Raw genomic sequence first — 12,343 nt, 5'->3', positions numbered from 1 at the left:
CTGCGCTATAGTAAATTATGACGAATAGTCTTATCGATCTTTTGTGGTGGACATGACCAGTGCACAAGAATGTGTACTCGATCCCTTTAGTCCTTCACTTGACTCACACATCCATGTGAACAAGTAATTAGTCTTGATTTTCCAATGCTTGAAAGTTCTCATTCATCATACTATTCAACTTGCATGATTCCAAGTTTCGGTCCAATTGAAACTTGGGCGATGAGGAACTTTCCTGATTTGGTAAATTTAGACACTACCACAAATGAAAGAATCAAATCCATTTTCCAATATTGTTGTCAGTGGAATCATATAAGCAACAATTTTCCACAAATGCCATTGTAAGGATACTTCAAATAAATAAAATTAAACAATTTTCTTTTATTTTAAAACTTTGCGGAAAAACTTATCCTTACAATCCACATGGAAAATTGTTGTTTTCTATTCCTTACTCAAAATTCTGATGCGATCGAAATCCACCTTCGCGATCAGAATCAACATATACTTCCTTTAAGATTTCTCTCTATTCTTTGATTCTTAAAACATCAACATGTGACCCAGTCACATCATGTAATGAGGATCTCAGAATAGAACTTAACAGAGTTAGATAATGGGCTCTACCTGATGTAGAGTCAAACTTATTGACTTTAACATCCTTAGGTAAATTTGGCAGCTTTGCAATCAACGCCCCTTCCTTTGGCAAAATAAACATATGGACCCATTGGTAATGGGACTATCTCAGACTTAGCCTTTCTCTTTACCATTTGGTCAACCGAGTTGACTATGACCAATCCCTTTCCATTGGGAAGAGAATGCTTTTTCTGGATTTCCAGTGTCACCATTGTCACTGTCCATAAAGTTTTTGGGAAGTTGATCTTCTAATCAAATTTGCTTTACTATCGTTCCAAATCATTGCTGATTCAGCAGCACCAAGCAAATAGATATGATCATTAAGGTTCATGTCATAGTCTGTTTCATAGTAGTCCCAAAGGAACTCACTATGTGACTTTGAAAGTGATTGAACATCCAACTTTCTCAAGACTTTGACACCCAACTCTCCCAGCTTGTCAATATGTGACTTCATCTCTAAGATGTGATCACACATAGACCTTGCTTGCCATTAGGGCTTGAGTGACCTTGAACTTGTGGGTTAGGGAGAATAATTGGAGGAGGTGGAGGAAGTAAAGTTCCAAGAGATTTGGGAAGATCATAGATGTCTGAACTAGACATCTTTTGGGAGATATTCAAGATAGTTGATCTAAAGTCCTTAATATAACACCCAATATGAAATATTAAGGCTAGGATCCAACAACCTATTTATAACTGGAAGAGGGATGCCGTAATCAGAGTTATAAAATAGTTGAAGGTAGGTAAATGACGATTTACCAATTTCCACCATGAAAAACGAAATAATGTAATTAGGTTTTTAATTGGATTTGAAACTCCTAGATCTTTTGAGATTCATTGAACTTTTCAATGGCATGTTTCAATCTCGAGTGTGCCCTTCAGGTTTTGTGACTGGGATGCCGAGGATCACAAAACAAGGTGTGAAGTAACCATGTAAATATACTTGGTACCCTTAATATTTACCCCTCAATCGATGTGCCGGTTAACCACACGAGCTCCACCGATACTATGATAAATATTAAGTTACCCTTTGCCTACTTTGTTAAATCCAGGTTAGTGTGCCGGTTAACCACACACGCTCCACTAACGGTTTAAACAAAGTGCAAAGTGTAATTTCATGGATTAGCACCTTATTCACATTTTCCTAAGTAACTAAGATTGGGAATTTATAAGTGTTTAGTTACTTAGTATTTATCATTAATACTTTTAATGAAGGGAGAATTATAGTCCTTGTCCTACCCGTTCGGCTAACGACCCTCCACCAGTCAAGGAAGCGGTGGGTGAGAGTGGACACCCATTAAACTGCCATTTTATAGGCAGTAACCTTATACCCCCCTTATAGACCGGCTTCGTGAATGAGGCCTACTAACGGTAAGACTGGCTTGCTCTTATACATATATTTATTATTAACTTATAATACTATAAAGTATAAGGGTTGAATTTTAACTTTTAAAATTCTAAGGGCTAACTTGGAATTAAAGTATTCATGGGGAAAACTTTACAAATTCCAAAAATTGAGGGCAAGTTTTGAAAATATTCAAAACTAATTAATTCCATAACTTATGTGTTTAAAGTAGTTTTAATTAAAAAACTCTTCAAGTTCCATAACTTGAGGACAAGTTATGGAAGACTTTAAACTAATAAAAGAATGTAACTTTTCTTTATTTTTGTAACTTATGGAACTAATTAAGGTTACACATTTTATCATTTAATGAAGTGACTCTTGAACCTCCATAACTTGAGGACAAGTTATGGAGTCATAAAACCATTTAATGAGGACAAGACTCTTCATTTTTGTAACCATTGCCAACTTTCTATGAGTTTTATGAAACTTAAATGTGACTTTTCATATAACTTGAGGACAAGTTACAAAAACACATTTTAGAATCAACTCTTAGATTAAAATGTATTGAAAACACATAATCAATTAACTTTTCTATTAATCTAATAAACTCATATGAACAAAGATAATTCACATCAAAAAAAATTTCAAGTAATTAGCATAACTTTTAAACTAATACAATTCGATTTTTCAGCTAATTTTGCAAGTATAACAAGAAAACAAAACCTGGCTCTGATACCACTGATGGGTTTTGAGCATTCTAACACTCCTAAGTGTACATGCAACCCTAAATACCTTGGATCTATGTTTTCTCTATTATACATGCAATTATGAACTTTCCAAGGTATTACCCTATCTAGCATACAATACTTGATACTTGGGTAATCAAATGGATAGAATACACACCTTTGTTTGATGTAGCTTGTCTCCATGAAGCTTGAGTGCCTAGTGCCCCAAGTGTGACACCTCAAATGGTTCACACAACACCAAATGCACATGGAATGACTTGAGAGAAATGGAACACTCCTTGAAATCGTCTAGCCCTCATATTCACACATTAGTGCACGATTTCTTGAGCCAGGGGATTCTTTTATATGGTGGCTATTAGGGTTACACCATGTAACTCATAACTTTACCCATTCCTTATGCTCCATGGATTTTAACCTCCATGGAGTATCCATGGGTCACCGCATGGACTTAGTCCAACATAAGGAATCTTGGATCACAAGCCCACATATATAAGAATGAATGAATTACACAATCAACCCATATATTTAATTAGTCTCCTTTTGATCACTTAATTAATTCCAAATTAATTCTTGATCAATACTAATTAAATAACCTTATTAATATATTAGAACTTATAATATATTAACCAAACTTAAGTGTTATTTCTCTCATTATAGTATATCCAAATGCATGATGCCATGCAACCCAAATGGACCATGTCGGGTCGGGTCAAGTCTTACCAATTATAGTTATGGACTTAGACATTAATCCAACAGGCTTTGCATAGGAGTTCTGAAAGTTCTTAATTGGTTGCATAACAACTTAGAAGCAATGGCAGGCCCTGTACTGCCAGGTGGCAAGAAGTTAAGATTGCATAAGTTCAGTCCATATGAGTTTGGATTTGTCATTATCCTTGTCTTGTGACTATGGTTTTGACGATATACATGGATAAGAACACATACACCATAAAATCTAAGGGTCATAAGGTTTATCTCCAATTCATGAAAATGATGGTGAGGAAACACTTCCACCAAGTAGATTTGAAGCAGATGGCAAAAGGTCTAAACAATTGAGACTATGATTACGGCATCCCTTTTCATAGTTCTGAAATTGTTTAGACACACATGCATGCTATCTAAGGAATGGTGTATGATTTTGATAAAGTTTTATCAAAGCATCTCGTATCAGAAATCTGAACTTTTGTAAGAAAGTCAATAAAGTATTGATTTCTAGAAGTCCAGCTGATTTCTGAGTACATGTCAAAGCTAGTGGGAGCATAAGTGTTATGCTAATAATCATCATGTTAGTGGGAGCATGATAATTATTGTTAGTGTTGCAAGTTAGCAATGTTAATTATAGAAAACAAAAGTTTCAATTCGTGAGGCTGCAGGGATTGAAAAAGTTGTTTTGCTATAATTAAGGGAGAGGATATACTTCATTTCAGTTCTAAAGGCTTAGATTGAGACCTTAATCATCTTTAGTCAAGAATATATATATGAATTTCATGTTGGATTGGTTCAACTTAAGGAAATTCTATATATTGCGTTCTCAAAATTCGATTATGATTACGGCATCCCTCTTCATAGTCAAATTTTGAAAACATGGCAAATAAAAATATTGTAGCAAAAGACTGGTCTAGAATCATGTATTTATGTGAGACATCATGAATCGTGTACCATTTGCTTTGGGTACAGGATCGATTGCATGTGCTATAATATTTGTCATTTCTAAATTTTTCCAAATGCCCAGAGGCATTAAGAAGGGAAAAGGTCTAGAATTGGATATGACTAAAATGATTAAGCAATTGTCGAGGACAATCTGAGGTTTACCAAAGATTGGTTGCTCAGGGACAGTTGGAAGTATAGTTCTAATTTTAGAAGGACCATATTGACATATTCTGAAAAGAGGCATCTCTTATTCAGAAGTGATAATCAAAATGAGAATATGGAGTTGTCTCCATAGGTGGAAGTTATCTGTGTAAGATTAGAAAACTTAATGCAAGAAGCATGTCCAAAGCAATGTACTTTGAATGTGAGACTTAGTTTCCATGGAGTTGATCTCCATTGGAATACCTTCTAATGACTGTTGACAAGTCTTTGTGACTTTGTACATATTCATTACAGGAGGGTCAGTGCATATAAGTTTAAAATCTAAACAGATTTCGATAAATGATAGGAATTTGAAATTCTCACATTTTTCGATAAGGATTTGGGAGTGTGAAATTAGAATCATTGAAATTATGTTCAATTGGTTTATTTCACAAAGTAAGGATCATAGACAAACATAGAGTGCATACTTGGTGTATGGCAAAGCTATTGTTTAAGAAAAACATAGTGTACATGCTTGGAGCATGGGACAACTAGTGTTTTTAATTCAAGTATAAAGTTGATAAAACCGAAACAATGAATAATGAGTAATCAGTATGGTGATAAATAAAAGTGTTTATTTATATTCATAGGGTTTGATACCATATTTGATTCATTTATTCTTGTGTTTCACTTTGCATGTTTTGACTTCCAGAATAACTAAGTCGCTCTTCCTGAATGATTAAGTTATTCAAACCATCCACAGTCGGTCATATGTTGGAAGTAGATATGAATCAAGACTGTCATGGGTTGGTTTGTAGAGGTCCAAGTTGGTGGACAAAGTGGTGCTACAACACTCATGAGTGCTCATAAGTTCTGAGTATTGGATTCAACCCGCGCTCATTTGAATCACTTCATGGATTTTATCACGAGTGATCATGAGACGATAATATCTTATATTCTTCAAACCTAGATATATGAGTTGTTACTATGAGTTGGTTATACATTGATTGCACGAAAACGCATTTGGTAACTCGATGTTATAAAACGTGCCTTTGTGTATGATTCAACAAGTAGTAGAACAAGCCCTATGAGTCGAAGTTTATCCATTCCTTTTACATTCGGGATAAAAGCGATATCTGTGGGCCCCTCGATGATTTAGCGATGACACATGTGAGTGCTTGGCCAAGCCAGGACTGATTTGATTTGTTCAATCAGTCAGTCATCATAAATCGAAAATCGGGAAACAACAAATGGACAGAGAGAATGATTATAATCCATGTCTCAGTCCATATGATATCTAGAATGGAGGAATATATGATCCCTTATCTAATGGACAAGTCATTGACAAAGGTCAGAGTTCGTTGACAAGATCAGAGTTCGACGGCGGCTTTAAGAGCTACGATTGCCAGTTGGTTTTTGAAGTCATACTCAATAATAGTTTTAGACTTATCCAAGTGGGAGACTGTTGGATTAATGTCTAAGTCCATAACTATATTTGGTATGTACTTGACCCGACCCGGCATGGTCCATTTGGGTTGCACTTCACCGGCACAATTTATATGGATAGTCTTTTGAGAATAGTATATTTATGATTTATATTAATATATTATAAGTTCTAATATATTAATATATAATCATATTATTTAATTAGTATTGATCAAGAATTAATTTATAATTAATTAAGTGATCAAAAGGAACTAATTAAATATGGACTCTTAGATATATATGTGTAGTGGGCCAAGTTCATTTAGGTTGGGCTAAGTCTTCATGGATAGTCCATGGAGCTTTAACCCATGGATCCTAGGAAATGAAAGGTCATGGGTATTAGGGTTTACATGGATGTAACCCTAATCCTCCATAATATATAAAGGGGTCCTTGGCTCACAAAATTGACACAAGTGTGTGAAAATAAGAGTGGGCCGATTTTAGTGTGCATACCTATTCTCTCAAGTTTTTCCAAGGTGTTTTGGTGATTTGTGATTCCATTTGAGGCTTCCACACTATTGGGGCTAAGCTCTTAAAGCTTGAAGACATCAAGCTACATCAAAAGGTATGTCATCTAACTAGAACTTTGTAGTATAGGTGCTTCATAATATGCTAGTTAGGATGAAACCTTGGAATAGTTAATATTTGCATGTATAATAGAGAAAACATAGATCCAAGGTTTATAGGGTTGCATGTACACCATAAGAGTGTTAGAATGCTCAAAACCCAACACATTCTACCCCTCCATGGCCTCTCTTTTGAATCAGTTTGACCAAACCCCCAAGGTCAACTGAAGTCAACTCCAGTCAACGGTCCAACTTTGACCAGACTCGTCGAGTGCACTCGGGTGACTCGGCGAGTCCATGCATATCCTCTAAATTCTCCTAAGGCCTCACTCGACTCGTCGAGTTAACCTTTCACTCGATGGGTTACCAATGATCACGAATCGCGGGGGCAACCCGATCCGACTCGTCGAGTTCTCTCATGGACTCGGCGAGTTTCCTGCATGGCAATACTCATTCGACCTTCTGAGGTCAGATCTGTTTCTCTAACTTATAGATCTGACCTTCTAACACCCAAAAGTCACGTAAAGGTCCCATCTTTAAGTTCATGCATCACACATATGGCTCTATTTGATGAAATAACTCTTAAAATGGTAACCTAGACCCAAAACTCTTATGGGACTGCATAAAGCTGGATGATTGGGACTCTCTGGACCTCTCAAGGTCCAGATCTAATGTCTATTCCTCAATGGGACTCCACATGCTCCATATTCCAATTAAAGAAGGGGTAAAGAAACCCTAGATTCATGAGATCTACATATACACGAAAATAGGCATGGATTCGTACCTCAAACAACAACCTTTGATGAAGTGATAGTAGATATGAGCTCCTCAATCAGCCTAGCTTGAATCCCCTCATTCCTTCTTGCAAGAATGCACTAATGGTGATGTAATTAGCTCCTTCCCTCACTCTCTATGCTCTCTGGTTCGTTAGGGTCTCTCGAGTGTGTGTGTGTGGCCGCCAATGAAGGCCATAAGGTCCCTTAAATAGGGCACAAGCCCAAAGATTTAGGGTTTCTGTCCACAGCGCGGACTCGTCGAGTCAACTCACCGACTCGTCGAGTCCATTCATTAATCCGAGTCATCAGTCGCGATCCTACTCGACGAGTTTAGGCGTAAACTCGTCGAGTCCCTCTTCTCATCTCAAAAACAAATATTTAAATTATGATACCTGGAAATCCGGATGTTACAATTCTCCCCCACTAGAATCAGACTTCGCCCTCGAAGTCTTACTCTGCAAACAACTCTGGATGATGCTCCCGCATCTCCGTCTCCGGCTCCCAAGTCAGCTCGCACCCTCTCCGATGTTGCCACTGGACCCTAACCAGAGGCACCTCCTTGTTCCTTAGAATCTTGATCTTCCGATCCAAGATCGCGATCGGCCTCTCAATGTTATTCAGGCTCGCATCCACCTGAATATCCTCTAGCGGCACTACTGCCGTCTCATCGGCTATACACTTCCTCAACTGGGATACGTGGAAGGTATCATGAATCTGGCTCAACTCCGCAGGTAGCTCTAAACGGTATGCTACCTTACCCACTCTCGCGGTCACCCCGAACGGACCAATGTATCGGGGCCCCAGCTTGCCCCTCTTCCTGAATCGGATCATGCCTTTCCAAGGAGATACCTTCAGGAGTACGAAATCTCCAACCTGGAACTCGAGCTCGGATTGCCGCCTATCCGCATAACTCTTTTGGCGGCTCTGGGCTGTCAGTAACCTCTATCTGACCTGCTGTATCTGCTCAGTTGTCTTAAGCACTATCTCAGTGCTACCCTACCTCTCCCCAACAGATGGGAGTTCGACACCTCCTCCCATATAAAAGCTCAAAGGGAGGCATACCTATACTCGAATGGTGGTTGTTGTTGTAAGAAAACTCAGCCAAAGGTAGGTATGTGTCCTAACTTCCACCGAAGTCCATAACACGTGCCCGAAGCATGTCCTCGAGCATCTGTATCGTCCGCTCACTCTGTCCATCCGTCTGTGGGTGGTAAGCAGTACTAAAGTTCAATCTCATACCCAACTCCTCATGGAACTTCTTCCAGAACATGGAAGTGAAACGTACATCTCGGTCTGACACAATCGAGATCGGCACTCCATGTCGCGACACCACCTCTCTCACATATACCTCTGCCAGTCTCTCCGTAGAAGAGCTCTCACTGATAGCAAGGAAGTAAGCGCTCTTCGTCAGCCGATCTACAATCACCCAAATTGCATCAACACCTCTCGCGGTCCTCTGCAATTTGGTGATAAAATCCATAGAAATCTGTTCCCACTTCCACTGGGGAACCTCTAATTGTTGCAATTTGCCATGTGGACGCTGGTGCTCGGCCTTAACCCGGCGACAGGTCAAGCACCTCTCTACTACCCATGCAACATCCTTCTTCATACAGGGCCGCCAGTAGTCTCTCTTCAGGTCCAAATACATCTTAGTGGCCCTGGGATGGATCGAGAATCTCGATCTATGCGCCTCCTCCATCAGAGTGCTACGTGCCCCGCCCGTATACGGCACCCAAATCCGGCCATGAAAGGTCATAAGCCCTCGACTATCCGTCACAAACTCGGATACCTGTCCAACCACCCGCTCTCTCTTGTGGTTCTCCGGTCTCACAGCCTCTTCCTGGGCCTCTCGGATGGTATCCAATACCGGAGTCATCACCGTCATCCTCATGCATATATCTCGAATCGGGGCCCTCTCCGCCCTGCGGCTCAGGGCATCGGCTACCACGTTAGCCTTGCCCGGGTGGTACAGGATCTCACAGTCATAATCCTTTACCACATCCAACCACCTCCTCTGGCGCATGTTCAGGTTGGGCTGATCCATCAGGTATTTCAAACTCTTGTGGTCCGTGTATATGGTACACCGAACCCCATACAAATAATGGCGCCATATCTTGAGGGCGAACACCACTGCCCCCAACTCCAAATCGTGGGTGGGATACCTCGTCTCATGAGGCTTCAGCTGCCTCGATGCGTAAGCTATCACGTTCCCTATCTGCATAAGCACCGCACCCAACCCCGATATAGACGCGTCACAGTACACCACAAAATCCTCCATTCCCTCCGGGAGGGCTAACACCGGTGCTTCGAATAATCTATGGCGAAGAGTCTCAAACGAGGTCTGCTGCTCGGGACCCCAAATAAAAGTAACGCCCTTCCGGGTCAATCTGGTGAGGGGAACGACAATCTTGGAGAAATCTCTGATAAATCTCCGATAGTAGCCGGCCAACCCCAGAAAACTCATGATATCGGTGGGGGATCTCGGCACCTCCCAACTCATCACAGCCTCAATCTTGGCCGGATCGACCAATATCCCATTCTAATTAACGAGATGTCCCAAGAACTGGACCTCTCGTAACCAGAAATCACACTTGGAGAATTTGGCATAAAGCCTCTCCGATCTCAATACTCCATGGATCTCCCTCAGGTGCTCCTCATGCTGCTCTCTGGATCTCGAATACACTAGAATATCGTTGATGAACACAATCACCGATCGATCCAACATCGGCATGCATACTCGGTTCATGAGGTCCATGAACGCCGCTGGTGCATTGGTGAGCCCAAAAGGCATCACCATGAACTCGTAATGCCCATAACGAGTCCTAAACGCCGTCTTCTGGATATCCTCATCACGCACCCTCATCTGGTGATATCCAGACCTCAAGTCTATCTTGGAAAACCAAGACGTACCCTGCAACTGATCGAACAGATCGTCGATCCTCGGTAATGGATAACGGTTATTGACTGTTAACTTGTTCAACTCCCGATAATCAATGCACATCCGGTGTGAACCATCCTTTTTCTTGATGAAAAGGATCGGCGCTCCCCACGGCGAGCTACTCGGTCGGACGAATCCCTTCCCCAACAGCTCCTGAAGCTATGAGGATAACTCCTGCATCTCCGGTGGCGCAAGGCGATAGGGTGCCTTGGCAATAGGCGCTTCCCCCGGAACCAAATCGATGCGGGACTCCACCTGCCTCTCGGGAGGCACACCCGACAACTCCTCGGGGAAAACATCCGGAAACTCTCGCACTATCGGTACCTCACCGACAGAACTCGGCCTCTCTGCGGCAACTCGTGTATCCATCACATAGGCTACAAACCCTCTACAGCCCTGCTATAGACTCTGTCTCGCTCTGGCAGCCGAACAAAAAGCTTACCCAGATCGGGTACCCTCGCCATACACCGTAAGTACTCCCCCACTAGGGTCTCGTATGGTTACCAACTGTCGCTCGCAGTCTATAACAGCTCCAAATCGGCTCAACCAGTCCATGCCCATGATGACACAGACATCCCCCATCACAATCGGTACCAGATCTATCGGGAACTCAACACCGAAAATCTCGAGTACACATCCTCTAATCACATCAGTAGCATACACCGCTCGCTCGTCAGCTATAGAAACTCGTAGAGGTCGACTCAATGCCTCTCGTCGGATACTTATGTGTTGGCTAAACGCTAATGACACGAAAGATCGACTCGCACCCGAGTCAAATAACACTAAAGCAGGTACATAACTCACAAGAAAAGTACCTATGCATACCACAATATAAGCACAATATCTCATACTCAGTATACATAAATAAAAGAATACATACCAGCCACGACATCGGGCGCTGCGCGGACCTCCTCCGCTGTCAACTGAAGGGCTCTCCCGCGAGCCTTCGGTGCATCGGCCTTCGCTGGCCGGGCCTCGGTGGCTCTAGTAGCAGCAGATGCAGATCCCTGTGCCGATCCCTGAAGTAGCTGTGGGCACTCGGCCTTCCGATGGCCAGTCTGGTTGCAGTGAAAGCAAACTGCAAACCCCTTGGGGCAATCCCTCGCGAAATGCCCCTCCTTGCCACACGTGTAGCACACACCCGCTCTGCACACCCCCTCATGTCTCTTGCCGCACTTCCCACAATTACGGCCCCTCTGTCCTCCAGATCTCGAATCAGCGGGCTTTGCCCGCTTGGCTGCCGGCTGAGACTGTACCGGCCGCCTATCCCTCCACTGATACTCGGCCTCCTCCCTGGCCTGAGTCTCTAACTCAATCTCCCTCTTCCGAGCATTTGCCTGCAGCTCGGAAAATGTCTGATATGTCGAGTTCTCCATGAACTCACGAATGTCTCTCCTCAGTATGCTCAGATATCGAATCATGCGTGTCTGCTCAGTAGACACGCGCTCAGGGCAAAACAACGCCCTCTCGTGAAACATCCGTGTAATCACAGTCACGGACTCCGTCCCTTGCTTGAGGGATAAGAACTCCTGCGCCAACCGTTCCCTCTCCACCGGGGGAACACACTCATCTCGGAACATGGTGGTGAACCTCTCCCAAGTCACCGTTGTAATCTCTGCAGAAGTGAAGTCAGCCGTCACAAACTTCCACCAGTCCTTCGCTCCCAAGCGAAGCTGGTTCAGCGCGAACCGTACCCTCAAATGCTCCAGACATGAACATGTGTAGAAGCATCCCTCAATGTCAGAGATCCATCTCATCGCGGTTATCGGATCCTGAGTCCCATCAAACTCTGGTGGCTTCGTGTTGCTGAACTCTCGGTACAGCAACGAGTCACCCCCCTGTGGCCTCTCGGCAGCGACAGCTGCAGTGGCTGCAACAGCAGCCGCCTCAGTAACAGCAGCATATCTCTCGTCAAATGTCTCAATCAGCGTGGTCTTGATAGACCCAAACATCTCCGAAATGCCCTTCCGGATCGTCGCGGCCACCTCGTCATGAATCATCCGACGAATCTCCCCGTCGCTAACGCCGCTGCCCTCTGGTGTGTGGCATGTCCCAACCATGATGTCTCTGAAACA

This window comes from Lactuca virosa, chromosome 8 (genome assembly GCF_052849685.1).
Source record: "Lactuca virosa cultivar CGN04683 chromosome 8, Lactuca_virosa_CGN04683_v6, whole genome shotgun sequence".
NCBI lineage: Eukaryota > Viridiplantae > Streptophyta > Magnoliopsida > Asterales > Asteraceae > Lactuca > Lactuca virosa.
This window is presented reverse-complemented; position numbering follows the sequence as displayed.